Below are 19,137 nucleotides of genomic sequence, written 5' to 3' on the forward strand. Positions count from 1 at the left end.
GGCAAAGTATTAAAATAGAAACCAGATGTTGAAATATTTTACATGCAGTGCTTTGCATTATAAAATCCTAATTTGTCATCTACATGGACTTTCCTTCCCTCTAGTGTGCTTATGTTTGGCAAAAGCATTCTCATGCTCTAAGGTTTTAATTTATTTGTGAAGAAATAGATTTCTGAATAATCGTATTTCTGAAGAGGCAGTTTTTCTGCACAGGCAGCAAAACTCAGTGTAAGTAAATGGTATTGCTGATTTATTGTATGGCCTTGGCCAGTATATAGCATATTTGGTTTTTCTCTTCTTTGACATATATATGGTATCCTAAACATAGTACTATAAGCTGACACAGTGACTCACTAGGTAGTAGTTTCCCAAAGTCGTCTTTTATTCTTTCATTACTGGATTGTGCATTCTTTACTCAGAAAGGTCTCTCTTTTGATGGTGTACCATATAGGAATGGCTTGGGTGATATTGATGGTGATGTTTAGCTAGAAAGATGATGTTATTAACAGTGAAAAATGTGATATGCTCTAAAATTTAGTATATAAGAATCAAGAGTTTCATGCATTTTATTTTATTTTATTTTAATGTGTTTTAGAAGAGGGGGAGGGGCAGAGGGAGAAAAAGAATCTTAAACAAGCTCCATGGTTGTGGGGCTTGATCCTACCCTGAGATCATGACCCAAGCTGAAATCAACAAACACTTAGCCAATTGAACCACCCAGGTGCCCCAAGATTTTCATGCTTTTAAAAAAATTAAAAACTGTGTTCTCTGTGCCCCATGCCAGCTAAAATTATTTGTTGATTTGATTCCTTACCACCTACGTCTTGTTCAGTTTGTGCAGCACTTGCAAGGCTTGATGGGCATCTGGTTGAAGTAAAAGCCACAGCTCCTGTCCTGTGGAGGCACAGGACAGAATTGATGATTTAGTGAGAAGCTGTGCCCTTGTGACTTTGAGTGCAGAAAGAGCTCAAGAAAAGGAGAGATTGATGTCGGTTTGAGTAGTTGGAGAAGCTGTAGTGGCAGCCCCGGAGTGATGTGAGCTTGAGAAGCTCGGAGGGCAAACTGGGTGATGATCGAGGTGGAGAGTCAGATTTGAAGTTAGGTCTTGAGAGTGGGATATGCAGGACCCAGGGAGGAGACCTCTTTTCCACTTTGGTGATGGGACTGGTTTGGTTGGTACCTTCACCAGGGCAAGGGCTGCTTAGAGAGAACTTAGAACACTTGGCAGAGGAGTTTGGAATTCTGTGGGGAGAGACAGGGTGCCATCATAGATTTCTGAGCAGGGAAATACAACGTGTTAGGAAAACCTTCTAGGAATCCTATCGGGAGCTCTCACTGTAATGCAGGCTCAAGTGAAGAGGTGTTGACAAGGCAGTGGGCAGCTGTTTTACCTAAAATAGAAATATAATTTAGGATTTAAGATTTCTTAGGTTCTTGAATATTATTTTTTTCCCCAAATCCTTGAAAGTTTGGTTTCATCTGTCCAGTCTCATTTTTTTTGGAGCGTGGTGTTCACGCCACCCTCTATTTCGGCAGCAGTGATCCTGGCATTTCTAGGCTCTTAATTCCATCTGGAATTCCTTCAGTCATTCTCTCTTCTTGATGCACTTCTGTTGTCTTGTGAAGAAGGTTTCAGGCAGGTGCCACGTCTTCTCCAAGCCTTGTCCAACATCCTCCTTCCCTTCATTGTGCTTTTCCTTATGTTCCATAGCACTTTGCATCGACTTCTCTAATAACACCCATCACTTTGTTCTGTAACTTGGTGGTTATCTGATTGTCTTATCTAGCAATCAGTATTAGCTACTTTGTATTTATTTACTTACTTATGTATTTATTTTTTTAAGTTTAATTAATTAACATATAACATTGATTTCAGAGGTAGAGGTCAGTGACTCATCAGTCTTTGTAATACGCATGGCTCATTATATCACGTCTTCCTTAATGTCCATCACCCAGTTAATCCGTAAGCTTCTTGAAGGCAGAGGCCATTACAGTGAGAGCCGAGCACCTAAGTGTGACTCCTGCTGTTATGCACGAGTTTTCACCTCTGAGAGACCTCCAAGGAGCCAAGCACCAATGCAATCACATGAGGGTTTATTTGACAAGCTTAAGCGTGGGCCCAAGTATACCCGACACAGCAGAGTAGGGACTTGGACCCCGAACCAGATTACAGTCAGAGTTTTTAAAGGCAGAGTCGGGGTGGGCTCGGCGGTGGGTGAGGACAAAGGGATGGTGTAAGTCTCTAAGGACTTTCGGAAGTGAGGTCTCCAGGACCTTGAGGGGCTAGCTGTTGTTGGGAGAGAGGTTATTTATTACCAATAATAAAAATCTTCTCGTGAGACCCTTTAGATGTATATCAGTGGGCCATATACTTGGGAATGATTCTCGACACTATCTTGGAGGTTTAGAGATAAAGTTTCCTAAAGGAATTGTTAAAGTAGACTTACAGGATTCTAGTCGGACCTGTCGGGGTACGGGGTCAGTCAGGCTAGGATTGTCCTTAGCAAAACCTCAAGGTGAGGGCAGTTAAGTCCACAGGGGAGAGCCACTCTGTCTATTTCAAGGGCTTGTGATGATTTTCTTCTGCCTCTGTTTCCCACATCAGCTAAACTTGAGGTGGGATGGCCTTAATTTTCTCGGCCTCCACACTGCAAAATGGTAGACAATTGTATGACTGCTCCTTGGATAGATTAATGGGTCCTTCTCCATCTCCATTGAATTTGAGATCCTGTGAGATCCTACCCAGTATAAACGTTAGTGGGTGAAAATACATTACAAGTGGGTATTCTGTAAAAACTTAATAACATGAAATTTAGTACAAGCAAGTTCAATGGATAGACCAGTAAATTTATTGGCTGTTTTGAGGAGAGTTATTTTACAACGTGAGTTATCAAAAGAATTATTTGGTTGTTTATTTTCTGCTGCCATAGAAGGCAAAGGAGTTTCTACAACTGTAATAGTAATACATCTACATTTTAAAATGATGATTCTTTTCTCGTAGGGAGCTATAGTTTGTATTTATCACCATTAATAGCACTGATTTTATAGTCAACATAGTCAATAAAACATTCTTTTGATTTGTTTTATTCACTTTGTTCATAGATGTAGTTATTATATCATGGCTTTTGGTAAGAAATGACTGTTGATTCAGGCATTTAATAATAGTCCTTTTTTGGGGGCGCCTGGGTGGCTCAGTTGGTTCAGCATTTGCTTCCAGCTCAGGTCATGATCCCAGGGTCCTGGGATGGAGCCTGTGTCTGGCTACTGGCTCAGCCGGAAGTCTGCTTCTCCCTCCCCCTCTGCTGCTCCCCCTGCCTGCTTTCTCTCTCGCTCGCTCTCTCTGTCAAATAAATAAATACAATCTTAAAAAAGGGTAGTCCTTTTTTTTTGGAGAGAAGGACTTCAAAACTTTAAAACATTCAAATTTTAACTATAAATAAAAATCGCCAGATAAGAGAGAGTCTGCTTACTTAGTTTGTATTAGATGCAGTTATCTTTAAAGATTTTATTTATTTATCAGAGAGAGAGGGGGAGAGAGCGAGGACAGGCAGACAGAATGGCAGGCAGAGGCAGAGATGCAGTTATCTAGAGGAATAACATATTTATGCTCTCACACTCATATCTAGTTCTGGAAGATGTATTTCTTTCGAATGTTATCTCATAGTTGAATGTAATATTTGCTATTATCTACAGATCACAAACTTGGCTGTTATTTTTCTCTTTATATTTATGTGCCATTTTCACACCTTCAATTATGATAATTATTTATGGTTATAGAAGTTTAGGAAAATCTTCTTACACTTTCAGTGAAGCCATTTATCTGAGCTTTAAATAGATGATAACTTGGGGAAGCATTCATTGTACCCTATGCTCAACTCTCTTTTTATTTACAGTACCTTGCTACATTTTCAGTTTTCCTTAGCTCATTTAAACACTTTTTAACCAGAGGAATGCTAATAGCCAGGAATGATGTCCAGAAGGCTCAGCTCTGAAAGAAATGTGTTCAGAATAGAAAACATTGAATCCTTATTAAGGATTTAATTTTCTTTAGGGGAGTCTTGGATGTGGGGTTGAGTTTCTTCCCTCTTGTGGTTATTTATCCTTTTTCATATATTCCAGTTTTCCAGTAAACTCATTGAAGCGTGGTTTCCAAAACTGCAAGGGATACCTGTGTGGTCTACACAGCACATTATTTGGAGGGACATCTGTCCCTCGTGTTCTGGACACTAAATTGCGTTTAATGTAGTCTTAGGTCACACTAGTTTCTGGTAAGGATATTTTATTCTTGGTTTATATTGAACTTGCCGTCCACTGTAATTGCCAATTCTTTTTTGTACATGCCTGGATTCTCTACTTGTGTACTGATTTAGGGGCAGAACATATTTATTATGATAATATATTTCTTTTGTTAAGTTTCACTGATGACTTCAGCCTGTTGAGAATTTTGTGTTATGATTTTTTCCCCCAGCTTGTGTAGTTCCTCCTCTGGGTAGTAAGCTTACCATTTTATTTTGCCTAAATCATGGGGGAAAGCAGTACTTGTCAGAACAGGATCTGGGACCTTTTGAAAAGTAGCAAAGGACCTTGTTGCTCCTCATACATTTCATAACCTTCTTTGGTTTCTGGGTGCCTCATATTATTCCTTGAAATCTTCTTAAGATAGCAAAGTGACTGTCAGTCTTAATGTTCTTAAATCACTTTGCTGCTTAGTATTCTCACTGTTGAAATTCAGTTCCCTCTGGGGGCAGTGACATTTTATATCTGATCACCTTCTATTTCAATTACAGTGCTCGCTCATTTCTACAAGGGGAGCTTTAGTCCTTGGTAATGAGTCCAGAAAATTCTAAACCACCCTAGTAGAAAATCACTGGAAGAAGGATGACTTTTTAATGAGAACATATTCTCATATTGTGGCATTTCAAGTAACATGACTACAATTGAGGAAATTGGGGCAACACTTTGTTACGCAATTTTTTTGAGATAGCTAAAAATATGTTCTCAGTAGAGAATTAATGAATTATAGTAATTTGGTGCTAAGCAGTTTGGTTTTAATTAGGGATATTTAGCTTACTAATAAAATGTCACCACGGTTTGACACAAGCTGTTAGAACAGCTTAAATTGATAGTATCTTTTTTAGACATGTGGCTCAGTGTGTTAAAATAACAATTTGAAGTACATATATGGGTAATACTACTATGTAATAACAACTTCCAACTTTGTCCTTCTAGTTGGATAGACTCTAGGTTTTTACACTCTTTTGGATAGGTGATTTGCTGCGTAAGTGTTATCTCTTAGCCAGGGAGAAGTTACCATAAATGTATTATTTGCATGAGTGCATTTGGTAATGAACTGCTTAAAGGCACAGAAGCTATGTACAGTAGGACTCCAGAAAAGTTGGCCAATATTCATTTATAAAACATGGTGCATCTGATCATTTCAAAAAGAAGACAGTGTTCTAAAATAAGATCCTAACTTTCACAGAGAACAATTTTTACAGAGAACAGTTATGAAAGAACTAGGATTTTCAGTATATACTCGATGCATTTTTTATTTCAGTCGATGTGGCAGATACAGAGGAAGCAGAGATGAAGATGAGATAGCCTTGGACCTTTAGGAACCCAAAGACCAGAAAGGGAGTCAGACACTTAAACAGTAAATGTGGCCAATAAAGTGAGAAAGCTGTGATCATAACCACAGTCACAGCAATAATCATAGCTGTGTCTAATGGGAGATTTTAGAGGAGACATACCTGAGGTGAGGGCCATGGGTAGCATCAATCGAAAACCTTTTGTTGAGGAGATGCTTAAGCTGAATCTGAATGAATAGAAGCTAGCTGGGTGAAAGGATGGGTATGTGGACGTATTTTGTGCAGGCATGCATGTAAGTGTGTGTGGAAGTGTCTGTGTGTTTGGAAGAACAAAGGAAAGGGGTGGGAAGTGAATTGGAATAAAAGCTTGGAGATGAGAAGTACACTGAAGTTGCTGGAGAGTCTAGTGATTCTTGAGTGAGAGTTGGGGGTGGCGTACATGAGGAGGTTGTGGACAAAAGAGAACTTTGAAAGGTATTGGAGCAAGGGGATGGTATAGTCAGCTTTACATGTCGGGTGGATTGCTGTGAGGATGATGGGGAAAGTGGACTGAATGGAGCAAGACTCAGGGCACAGCTGTGGAGTAAGCTGCCCAGGCGAGAGGTGATGAGGGCTTCCCTTACTTGGCATTGGTCGTTGGGATTTGAGGGGAGGCAAGAAATTTTTAGAAAGTAAAATCAGGTAGATATACCTACCTGACATATTTTTTGTTAGGTTTATTTCTAGGTATCATAGTACCTGTTAATATTGTAAATTACGTATTTCTAAAATTATGTTTTCTAATTAATTCTCATGATGAAATGTTATGTGGAAGTATAACTTGTGCATTGAGCCTCTGGTGCATTAGCAGGAATGAGTCTTATAAGTGCAGAATTGAATGAATAAGCAAGTCTGAGGGAAGAGACTTCATTTTTATAAAGCTCAGAAACGAGCAAAACTACACCATGTTTAGAGGTGCATGCCTATGAAATAAATCAATACAGCAAAGGAAAAACCTAAAAACAAAATGAAGGATAATGGTTATTTTTCATGGAAGGGGGGATGAGGAAAAGAATATGGAGTGGGGAAATGCATAGGGGGATGGATTGGTAGACTGAAATCTCGGTAACAATGTATTAACTATTTGACCATCCAGATGCATCATCATACTGAAAACTGATTTGAAAATATGCTCTATTATTTGATAAGCCTTCTTAGTAATTTCATTATGTTAGAAGAGCCCATTCAAAATAGCTCCATCCTGGGGTGCCTGGTAGATAAGTCTTGTTTATCCATTCTGTCAGTCTGTCTTTTGATGGGAGTGGTTAGCCCATTTACATTCAAAGTAATTATTGATATATATATATATTTGTTGCTGTTGTATTACTTGTTTTGTGGTTGTTTCTGAAGATTTCCTCTGATACTTTCTTGTCTTTCTTTCATGGTTTGCTGGTTTTCTTTAGTGATATATTTGGATATCTTTGTCTTTTATTCTTTGCATACTTATTAGTGGAGTTTGATTTATGGTAGGTTTGTATGTAACCTTTTCTGTATATAACAGTCTATGTTAAGTTGATGGTCATTTAAGTTTGAATCCATTCTTTTCTCCTCTCTTCTCCACATTTTAAGTATATGGTGTCATACTTTACATCCTTTTATTTTGTGATTTCCTTTGCTGATTTTTTACAGAATATTTATTTTTACTGCTTTTGTATTTCTTACCTTCATACTGTCATTTCTGGTCTTCCCTTTCCACTCAAGAGTCCCTTTTAATATTTTTTGCAGGGCTGGTTTAGTGGTCTTGAACTCATTTAGTTTTTGTTTGTCTCTCCTATTCTGAATGATCGCCTTGCTGGATAGAGCATTTTTGGGTGCAGGTTTTGCCCATTCAGCACTTTGAATATATCATTCCTCTCTCTTCTGGCTTGGGAAGTTTCTGCTGAAAAACCTTCTTGATAGTATTATGGGGTTTCCTTTGTATGTAACTGTCTTTGTTTTTCTTGCTGCTCTTAATATATGTAACATCATTATATTTTGCTTTTTAATTACAATATGTCCTGGTGTGGATCTGTTTTGTTTGGGGTTCTTTGTGATTCCTGTATCTATTTCTTTCCCTAGATTATGGAAGTTTTCACCTATTATTTCTTCAAATAAATTTTCTGCTTTCTTATCTATCTTTTCTTCTTCTGGGACTCCTATAATATGAAAGTTTTTATATTTGATGAAGTCACTGAGTTCCCTAAGTCTATTCTTTTTCACTCTTTTGTTCAGCTCGATTACTTTCCATTACTCTGGCTTCTAGGTCATTAATGCATTCCTCTGCTTCTTCTAGTCTGCTTTTCTTTCAATAATTAAGTGTGTTTCTCATTTCATTTTTTGAGTCCTTTATCTCTGCTATGTTATTCCTTATCTCTGTGTTAATAGTCTCACTGACGTCCTCCATTCTTGAGTCCAGGGAGTATCCCTATAATAATGGCTTTAAATTCTCCATCAGGCATGTTACTTGTATCTGTTTTGCTTAGATGTCCAGCTGTGACCTTGTCCTGTTCTTTCATTTGGAACAAATTCTTTGGTCTTCTCATTTTATCTAAGGCTCTGTGTTGGGAAAGTCCGCTCTGTCTCTTGTTCTTGAGCAGTCCTGTAGTGCCCTGCAGTATAGTGTTCCCTGTTCCCCAGACCTGGTGAGTGTCTCCAAAGTGTGCTATATGCCCTCTGCTCCCAGAGGGGCCTCTCTGTGAACGCCGCCTCTCTGGGACATGCTCTGAGAAGAGTAGATGACCTCCCCACTGTGTGCTCAGGTGCTCTTCAAATCACTGTTTCCACACTTGTATGTCCCTGGGCTGTTTGCCCTGCCTTTTCCCCAAGAGCAGCCCCAATGTCCTCCGAGCTCTCCCAGAGCCAAGCCTGCTGACCTTTAAAACTCTAGGCTTTAAGCCCCACTGGTTGCAAGAACTCACGAAATTCAGGTCCTCTTGCTTTCCAAGCCAATTGCTATGAGGATTTGTTTTCCCCCTCCCCTCGCCTCTGTGCCGGTCTGTTTCTTGTCCTTCTCTGTGACGGTAGCTCCCTTCTCACAGTCCCAGCCACAGTCCAGTTCTCTCCCACACTGGGTTTCCACATTTGCTACCTTCTTGAGTGTGGCCTCTGCTTTACACCTTTAGTTATAGAGTTATTCTGCCAGTCTTCAGATTGATTTCTGGGGTATTTAGGATGATTTGATAGTTATCTAGTTGTGTTCATGGAACAAGGCGAGCCTAAGGTTCTCCTACTCTGCTGCCATCCTCCCTCCTGATGGTTTACATTCTTTATATGCCTAGTGTGGGATGGACACTGTGCAAATGCTGTATGTACAACATCTCATTTAATATTTATCCAGAAAGAGAGGTGCATTCTGTCTCTTGTTCTTCTCTGTAAGTGCTTTAGTTTACGTTCATTCCATAGATATTTTTTAATTGGATGTTTTGTTATTATTTGCCCAGCTGGTTTGCTCCCAATTCTCATTTGGCTTTCCACTTTGGTACTTCTGTTACCATTTTTTAAAAATGATTTTATTTATTTGAGAGAGAGAGAGAAAGAAAGAGAGAGAGAGGGGGAGAAAGCACAAGTGGTGAGGAGGGACAAAGAGAAAGGGAGAAGCAGATGCCCCACTGGGCAGGGAGCCTGATACAGGGCTCCATCCCAGGACCCTGAGATCATGTTCCGAGCTGAAGGCAGATGCTTAACTGACTGAGTCACCCGGGTGCCCCTGTTTATAGAAAAATTTTTTTTTTTTTTAAAGATTTTATTTATTTATTTGACAGACAGAGATCGTAAGTAGGCAGAGAGGCAGGCAGAGAGAGAGAGGAGGAAGCAGGCTCCCTGCTGAGCAGAGAGCCCGATGCGGGGCTCGATCCTAGGACCCTGGGATCATGACCTGAGCCGAAGGCAGCGGCTTAACCACTGAGCCACCCAGGCGCCCCTATAGAAAATTTTTAATGTTCTCTTTTCTCTTCTTGGTATTTGCCCAGTTCTGTCTATCCCCCTAAATCTACTCAGACTCAGCTCTTTCCAGAAATCCTTTGCAGACCACTCCAGCCTAAAGACTCTTCCCTTTGCTAAAGCCTCAGAGGGCAAGGTACTCCATTTATTCGTCAATTACCTATGACAGTATTTTCTATCTTGAAATCTTATTAAATCTTTTGCTTAATTTTCACAACTTTGTCTTCTTTTTCTAGTTTGGGTAAGTTCTTCAAGATTATGAATGCTGGCTTAAGACTTCATGTCCCCTATAGTTTCTTCCTTCCTTTCTTTCTTTTTAAGATCTTATTTTTTTATTTGACAGACAGAGATCACAAGCAGGTAGAGAGGCAGGTAGAGAGAGAGAGAGAGGGGAAGCAGGCTCCCCATTGAGCAGAGAGCCCGATGTGGGGCTTGATCCTAGTACCCTGGGATCATGACCTGAGCTGAAGGCAGAGGCTTAACCCACTGAGCCACCCAGGTGCCCCTATAGTTTCTTAATAAGTGATAAATTTTTGTCTGGCCAGAAAACTCAACTCTCATTTGAAAGGAAATATTGTATTACATAATGGAAGACAGTCACAATTTTGTAACCTAAGAAGCACAATGTGTAGTTGAAAGCTGTTCAAAAGGAAATAGAAAATTTTATCACAAAAGCTAGACTAGGTTTTGGGAGACTGAAAATATAATATTTTTGTGGTATTAAGCTTCTTGCTAAAATGAAGTCCAGGGAACAATAACATACTCTCAAGATTCTTATCCAGAGCTACTCTCAATAACCGATTAGACCAGAGTGGGAGGAGATGGCTCGTAAAAAGATCCTACAGAGATTGTGCAGGAAAAGATTTTGCTCCACAGTGCTGATTAATACTGAATGAAGAAAAGATACTGGAAATTCTAAAATGCTCAAAGAGACTTTCAGGGCCTCATGAGTCTTTGAAAAATAGGGAATAGTAGCTCAGTTTTAACTCAGAATTAGCCATTCTTTCACTAATTAAAAAAAAAAATCATTCCTGTATCCTTAGGGAATGTCACATTGAAGCTATAGCAGGTGTAGTCCCTACTCTCTGGGTACTTTCGTTATTGCCTTGGAGATAAGATATATATAAAGCGACCATGCTATGTAATACATGTTATGTGAACGTCATTAAACATGTTACGTTGCATGGAAAATCTAAGGTTCTTTCTGCCTGTAAAATCACATGAATAGTACATTCACAGAGCCCTAAAAAATTCAGAGGAGCAAAGCATTTCTCACAGTCCATGAAGTAATCAAAGAAAGTTTTTAGTAGAAATGATATTTAAGTAGGAACTTGCTAGGTAATATTTTGATAGGCACAGATTATAATCATGATAATGATATAAACCATGTTTTGTTTGCAGGAGCCAGTATTAAGGTAATTTAAGTAAGCCTGTGAGGAAGAGGGTTGAGGTATCTGTGAATACCCTAAAATTATACCAAAATCTGTGTGTATATGTAAATTTGTACATTTTTATAGGGAAAAGTTTCCAGGGTCCCCAGAAATATGAACCATGGTAGAGAGGGAAGCACTTGTAATTCCTGGTCTTTGAAAAATGCCCACCTAGGTGGAAAGAAGGAAGTGTTGAGAATAAAGAAGTTGTGAAAATCTGAGAATTGGAAGCCCCAAGGAGGGAGGAACTTTAAGTAATGAGAAACAATTGGTATAGGATGTCTGAGTGTCTGCATTTAAATCCTGGACTGCCACCTCCTACCTGTGTGACCTTAGGGAATTTATTTAATCTCACTGAAACTAAGACCTCTGCTATCTAGGTTAGCTGTTACATATTTATTTAAAATTTCTTTGAATATTTTTAAAAGAGCTTACTATGTGTTAAATCTTTTAATTCATTTATTCTTTGATGTAATATGAGCTTTTTGAGCTGGGACACCTGGGTGGCTGAGTTGGTGAGGCGTCTGTCTGCCTTCGGCTCACGTCCTAATCTCATGGTCCCATGTTGGGCTCCTTGCTCAGCAGGGAGTCAGCTTCTCCCTCTCCCTCTGCTCCTCCCCCTGCTTGTGCTCTCTCTCTGAAATATATAAATAAAACCTTTTAAAAAAATCTGTTGAGCTCATATAACCAGCCACTGGGAGAACTCTAGTGAAAGAAGCGGAATCGGCCATGTTCTTTTCCTCACAGTAACCTGTGAAAGAGACTCCATGTATAGAGGTGGGAACTGAAGTATAGGCAAGTTAAGACTTTCCAAGTCACGTGATGAAGAAATGGCAGAACCTTCAAATGTAGGTCTGACTCCAAAGTCTTAAACTCAGTCATGTTCTTTACTACAGAATACTGTACAGGCATAGATAACTCTGTGAGAATATTAACAAGGGGAAACCGACTTTACTTTAGGGGATGATCTACTTGTAGATTTCTTGGTCTAAAGAGGATGTAGCTATTTTTTTTTTAAGATTTTATTTATTTATTTGATGGAGAGAGATGGTCACAAGTAGACAGAAAGAAAGAAGTAATCAAAAGAAGGAATCAGGCTCCTCGCTGAGCAGAGAGCCCGATGCTGGGCTCCATCCCAGGACCCTGAGATCATGACCTGAGCTGAAGGCAGAGGCTTAACCCACTGAGCCACCCAGGTGCCCCTGTTTTGTTTTTTGTTTTTGTTTTTGTTTTTGTTTTTTAAAGATTTTATTTATTTGACACAGAGAGAGAGCACAGTCAGGAAAAGTGGGAGAGGAAGAAGCAGGCTCCCCGCTGAGCAGGAAGCCTGATGCAGGGCTCCATCCCAGGACCCTGGGATCATGACTTGAGCTGAAGGCAAATGCTTAAGTGACTGAGCCCCCCACATGCCCCACGATGCAGCTGTTTTGGATGGGCTCTTCTAACATAATGAAATTACTAAGAGGGCTTATCAAATAATAGAGCATATTTTCAAATTGGTTTTTAGTATGATGACACATCTGGATGGTCAAATAGTTAATACATTGTTATTAAGTTTGCATTATTCATTGTGATCCATGAAATATAATCATATTTCAACACCCTCTAAAATGAGTGTGTTTGTTTTCCAAGCCAGGTAATTTTTTTCTCATATATTTTTTTACTGCTTGTTATTTTTCAACTCATTTAATTTTATTTGTTTTGTAGAAGTTATTGATTATCCCCATGTTTGAGCTCATTTTATTTTTTATTTTTTAAAAATATTTAATCAGAGAGAGAGAGAAAGAGGAGAGGGAGAGGAAGAGAAAACCAAGAGGCTCCCCACTAAGCCTGGGGCCTGATGTGGGGCTAGATCTCACGACCCTGAGATCATGACCTGAGCTGAAACCAAGAGTAAGACGCTTAACCAACTGAGCTACCCAGGTACCCTTGAGCTTGTTTTTAAAGGAAGTGAGTGATGGGGTACCTGGGTGGCTCAGTGGGTTAAAGCCTCTGCCTTTGGCTCAGGTCATGATCCCAGGGTCCTGAAATCGAGTCCCACATCAGGCTCCCTACTTCATGGGGAGCCTGCTTCCTCCTCTCTCTCTGCCTGTCTCTTGTGATCTCTGTCTGTCAAATAAATAAATAAAATCTTAAAAAAAAATAAAGGAGGTAAGTGAAAAAAATCTTAAAAATCCTGAGAAACAAAACACGGGGCACGTGGGTGGCTCAGTTGGTTGGGTGTCCAGTTCTTGATTTTTGGCTTGGATCATGATCTCAGGGTTGTGGAACCAAGCCCCACAATAGGTAACACTCTGTGTGGTTGGCTTGGGATTCTTTCTCTCCTTCTCCCTCTGCCTCTCTCCTTGCTTGTACACTATCTTTCTCAAATAAATAAATAAATAAAATCTTTAAAAAAAAATAGAGGAGTTGAGTGTCCTTGTGAGATAGCTTTATATTACTTAAGTTCCTGTTGAAATAATTGGTGACTGTTGTAGCTTAGTATTAATTTACATGCAATCTAAGTTGGAAAAACCATAGTACTGAGTTTCAGATCAAAACTTTATTTTGTTTTTTCTATATAGGTATATATCTGTTAGCATCATTTAAGCTGACCTCATAATGCATTGGATGTGCTAAATGTTGGATGTTACTTATAAAATCCCTTAGCATTAAAACAAAAATCACTTAAGGAAGATCTTAAAATATTTTAAATTTACTTATCTTCATTTAGATAATTAGTGCACTAATCAACCTGGTCTATTGAGTTTTCTGCATAGGGACTACTTAGTTTTTCTTTTTCTTTTTAGTTTTCAAGTACTGGTTGAATTAACTATTGTCTGAGTCATAGAATAATTTTTGTAATTTATGAAAGAAAGGCATTTTTTAACTCTAGGAAAGAGCATTATTTTTTTCATTTTACTTATTTTTTAAAATTCAGTTAAGCAACACATAGTATATCATTAGTTTCAGATGCAGTGTTCAACAATTCATCAGTTGTGTATAACACCCAGTGCTCATCTCATCATGTAGAGAGAGGCATCTTGTCAGAAGAAATTACTTTTCATTTTAGTTTTATGCCATACATTGTGAATATATCATACCTTAGAGATACTGCAGGGTTTAGTTCCAGAGCACTGCAATAAAGTCGATATCACAATAAAGTGAGTCAAATAAATTTTTTGGTTTCCCAGTGAATATAAAAGTTACGTTTACACTATATAGTCTATTATGTGTGCAGTAGCATTATGTCTAAAAAAACCAGTGTACACACCTTAATTTTAAAATATTTTATTGCTAAAAATGCTACCCATCATCTGAGTTTGCAGCAAGCTGTAATCATTTTGCTGGTGGAGGGTCTGGCCTCCATGTTGATGGCTGCTGACTGGTCGGGGTGGTGATTGCTGAAGGTTGAGGTGGATGTGGCAGTTTCCTGAAATAACACAACAGTGAAGTTTGCCACCATTGACTGACTCTTCCTTTCCGGAGAAATCTCTCTGTAGCATTTTACCCACAGTAGTTAATTCTCTCAAACCCTGCTGTGGCTTTACCAGCAGTTTATGTAGTATTCTATGTCCTTTGTTTTCATTTCAACAATTTTCATGGCCTCTTCACTAGGAGTGAAGAAACCACTTTCTGGGCTTATCCCTAAGAAGCAACTCCCTGTCCATTAAAGTTTCGTCATAAGATTGCAGCAATTCAGTTCCGTCTTCAAACCCCACTTCTCATTGTAGTTCTCTTCTCTTTCTTTGCCATCTGCAGTTACTTCTGCCACTGAGGTCTTGAACCTGTCAGTCATCCGTGAGGGTTGGAATCAACTTCCAAACTCCTGTTAATCATGATGTTTTGTTTTTCTCCCATGAATCACCAACGTTCTCAATGTCATCTAGAGTGGTGAATACCTCCCAGAAGGTTTTCAATGTACTGTGCCCAGGTCCATCAGAGGAATCACTATCTGTGACAGCTTTAGCCTCACAAAACATATTTCTTAAATTTTTGACTTGAAAGTCAAAATGACTCCTGACCCATGGACTGCAGCATGGATTTTAGCAGTCGTGGAAGCAGCTTGAATCTCTCCAGCTCCATCAGAGATCTTGGAGCAGTAATGTTTTGAAAGGAATATTTTCTTCTGAGCAGTAGGTCTCAGCAGTGGGCTGAAAATACTCAGTAAACCATGTTGTAAGCAGATGATGTACTGTTCTGTAGGCTTTGAAGTTCCATTTCTAGGGCACAGGGAGAGTAGATTTAGCATATTTGTTGAGGGCTCTAGGGTTTTCAGGATGGTAAATGAGCGTTGCCTTCAACTTAAAGTCTCGCAGCTGTATTAGCCCTCAGCATGTCCTTTGGTGCTTTGTAGTCAGAGACTGACTTACCTCCAGCTATGAAAGTCTTACATGGCATCATCCTCCAATAGTAGACTGCTTCGTGGACACTGAAAATCTGTTGTTTAAAGAAGCCACCTTCACTATTATCTTAGCTCGATCTTCTGGATGATTTGCTGCAGCTTCTCCATCAGCACTGGCTGCTTTACTTTGTATGTGCATGTTACAGAGAAGACTTCTTTCCTCATTTCTCAAGAACCAACCTCTGCTGGCTTCAGACTTTGCTTGTGCAGCTTCTTCACCTCTCTGAGCCTCCACAGGACTGAGGAGAGTTAGGGCCTTACTCTGGATTGGGCTTTGGCTTAAGGGAATGATAGGCCTAGTTCCATCTTCTATCCAGACCATGACAAGTTTCTTCATATCAGCAACGACACCATTTTGCTTTCTTACCATTCATGCATTTACTGGAGTAGCACTTTTAATTTACTTCAAGAGCTTCTCCTTTGCATTCACAACTTGGCTGTCTGGAGCAAGAGACCTAGCTTTTGGCCTATCTCAGCTTTCAGTCTGTCTCAGCTTTTGGCATGCCTTCCTCACTGAGTTTAATTATTTCTAGCTTTTGATTTAAAGTGTGAGACATGTGAATCTTACTTGAACACTTATTGAGGCCATTGGAGGGTAATTAATTGGCCTGATCTCAACATTGTTGTGTCTCAGGGACTAGGGAGGCCCACAGAGAGGGAAGGACACAGGGGAATTGGCCAATAGGTTGAGCAGTCAGAACATACAATGTTTACTGATGAAGTTGGCTGTCTTTTATGTCTGTGGTTCATGGCATGCCAAAACAATTAGAGTAGTAACATGAAAGATCATTGATCACAGATCATCATAACAAATATAACAGTAAAGAAAAAGTTTGAGCTGTTGTGAGAATTACCGAAATATGACACGAAGACACAAAGTGAGAAAATGCTGTTGGAAAAATGGTGCCAATGACCAGGTTTGTTAGAGGTTTTGTCACAAACCTTTATTTGTAAATAGAACATCATCTGCAAAGTGAAGTAAAGCTAAGCACAAGAAAATGAAGTATTCTCGGATCATGTCCGGGAGTTTTCATTGTATTCGAGATACAGTATTTATTTTTATTTGTTCAGACTTTTGTTGTAAAAATATGTCTTCTCATTAGAACTATACCATACTGACTAGTTAGATAGTGCTTGGGCCATAGGTGATAGATATTTTTGTATGACCCCCAACAACATTGAACTGATCGCTTTCATGAGATAGAGTTTAGAGAAGATGTACCTCCCTGTTATAAGAATCTGTAGTTTTGTTAAAGTCTAATGCATTTAGCAGAGCAGACATCCATGGAAAATTCTTATGCTTTTAGCTAAACATGTTGTGTGTGTACGTACAGACGTGGGGTGGAGGAGGAAACCTTTTCTGAGTAATATTGCGGAGACTGCTATTTGTGGAGATTCAAATATTATATTGTTTTGTAGAAATTGACAAGGTAGTTCTAAAATTCACAGCAAATGCAAAGGACTCAGAGTAGCCAAAACGACTTTAAAACTTAGTAACAAAGTTGGAGAATGAATACAACCTGTTTTTAATAGTGATTATAAAACTGCGATAATCAAGATAGTGTGACATTGGCATAAAGACAGACAAATACGCTGGTAGAACAGAGTAACGTTCAAAAAGGACCTACAGGTAAATACACAGCTCATTTTTCTTAAAGGTGCAAAAGCAATTAGGTGGAAAGAGTAGTATTTTTAACAAGTGGTATTGGATTAATTGAATATTCATATGTAAAAAGTGAACTTCTATTCATACCTTTTACCATAGGCAAAAATTAAGTTGGTTCTGTTTCTAGTTGAGCTTCATGACCTTCAAGAACTGGCCATGAAGACATTTGAGGAGCTTATCTAATGCACCAAGATCTTATAAAATATTTAGATGGCATGCTTACAACTTGTGCATAGAAGTGCATCCTCATGGAAAAGGTTTTTGATCAAGCAGTTAAGATATTATAATGTAGCTAGCAATGCACATTATAGCTCAGACATTTTCTTTGAGAATATTTTTTTAGTTACATATTTATATACTTGTAATTCTGATAATTGCTACTAAATCTCATTTATAAACTTTATTCTTTGTGTGAAAGATTTTAGGTGAAAATATTTTCATTTTGTGCATTAGAATTTGTATTGTATTTTTCCTGTTGAAATTTGATTACTTGAATTTTCATGACAAAGTCTAGTCATTTCACTTTTAATTACCCTACAAATTTTTACTTGGCAGATTACCTTATTTTTTGTTATTAAAGCAAAGAATGATATTGCATCATTTGCTGTTTCTGAATTTTCATATTCAATTATTCCTTTGTTAAAAAGATTTATTTCATTTATTTTAGAGAGCGAGTGAGTGAGGGTGAGTGAGGCGGGCAGAAGGAGAGGGTTCCTCAGGCAGACTCTTGCTGAGCACAGAGCGCAACAAGGGGCCTGATCCCAGGACCTGAAATCATGACTTGAGCCAAAACAAAGAGTCGCTGCCAGACTGACTGAGCCACCCACGTGACCCTATTCAATTACTCGTAAATATTATTGTAATAATGTGCTTACCTGAAAACCTCTTTTTTATATTTCCAGTTTCTAAACTTTGCTGATTATTGGGAGGAGACAAAAAAAAAGCCTTGGGTAGTCAAACTTAATATTACAAAGTCTATGATTTAAAGCTCAGGCATTGTACGGTTGTGGACTTACTCTGGACTTTTTTGTTTGTTTCTTTTTTTTCCCCCCTAAAATTTTTCTTTTTTTTTGTGAGTTTGAGAGAGAGGAAGAGAGAGAGAAAGTGAGCATGAGCATGGGGAATGGCAGAGGGAGAAGCAGACTCCCCACTGAGCAGGGAGCCCAACACAGGACTCAGTCTCAGGATCCCGGGGTCATGACCCGAGCTGAAGGCGGACACCTAACCGACCGAACCCCCCAGGTGCCCAGGACTTTTTCATTTCTTTAGACTCAGACCATACACACTAGGTTACTGGACTTTTCATTCTAGAGTAAAACATAAATCTGCAAGTTAGAATGGGAATGTTCTTAAAAACAGAGACATTGCTAACAGTAAGAAGTGACAATTATAAACTTGACTGCAAGCGAAGGGACACAGAAAGAAAAGTGTAAAAAGGCTAAAGCAGTATATTGAAACTAATGTAACACCGTATGTCAACTATACTGGAATTGAGTAAAAAACTTAATAAAATAAAAAATGAAAATAATTTTTAACTAAGCAAAGTAATCTATAGCAAAAATCATTGAAGTAATACACATTTAAGTTACTCACAGAACATTGTTTAAGGGTGCGGGAAACTACATAACACATGCCCAATTCCTATAACCATCTCTTCGTATTTCCCTTGCCCTTTAACAGCTTTTAACATTATCCATTGCACTCCTCTTTCTTGATGCGTGCTTTATTCTTTTGGCTTCCATAATGCCAAGTACTTCAGACTTTTCTGCTATCTCTCTGGCCACTCTTTCTGCCTCTTTTACAGACAAATTATCTTCTCCCTGGCTTTTAAAGTTTGAACCTACCCAAGGATTATTTCCATGTCATTTGATATTAAACAATCCCTTGCGTGAACAACTTACGTACCTGTGACTCTCACCTTTATAGCTCCTGGGCTAAAACTCCAGACCTATATCCGCTGACTTCTGGACACTCTAACTGTACATTTCAAATATGTCAAACTCTATATGTCAAAAGCCTTATTTAGGATCATTTTCCTTTTCCACATCCACAAACCTCGTGTCCTCCAGTGTTTGTATGTTGATCCATTTATTTACTCATTCATTTTATTTG

The 19,137-nt window shown here is 38.8% G+C and overlaps 1 protein-coding gene across 7 annotated transcripts in view; it reads left to right on the top strand.

Moving 5' to 3' along the window:
* DNM3 (dynamin 3) overlaps positions 1 to 19,137 on the top strand; it is a 536,286-nt gene that overhangs the window by 108,793 nt on the left and 408,356 nt on the right. The window lies entirely within an intron of this gene.

This window comes from Mustela nivalis (assembly GCF_964662115.1).
Source record: "Mustela nivalis genome assembly, chromosome: 16".
Classification (NCBI taxonomy): Eukaryota; Metazoa; Chordata; class Mammalia; order Carnivora; family Mustelidae; genus Mustela; species Mustela nivalis.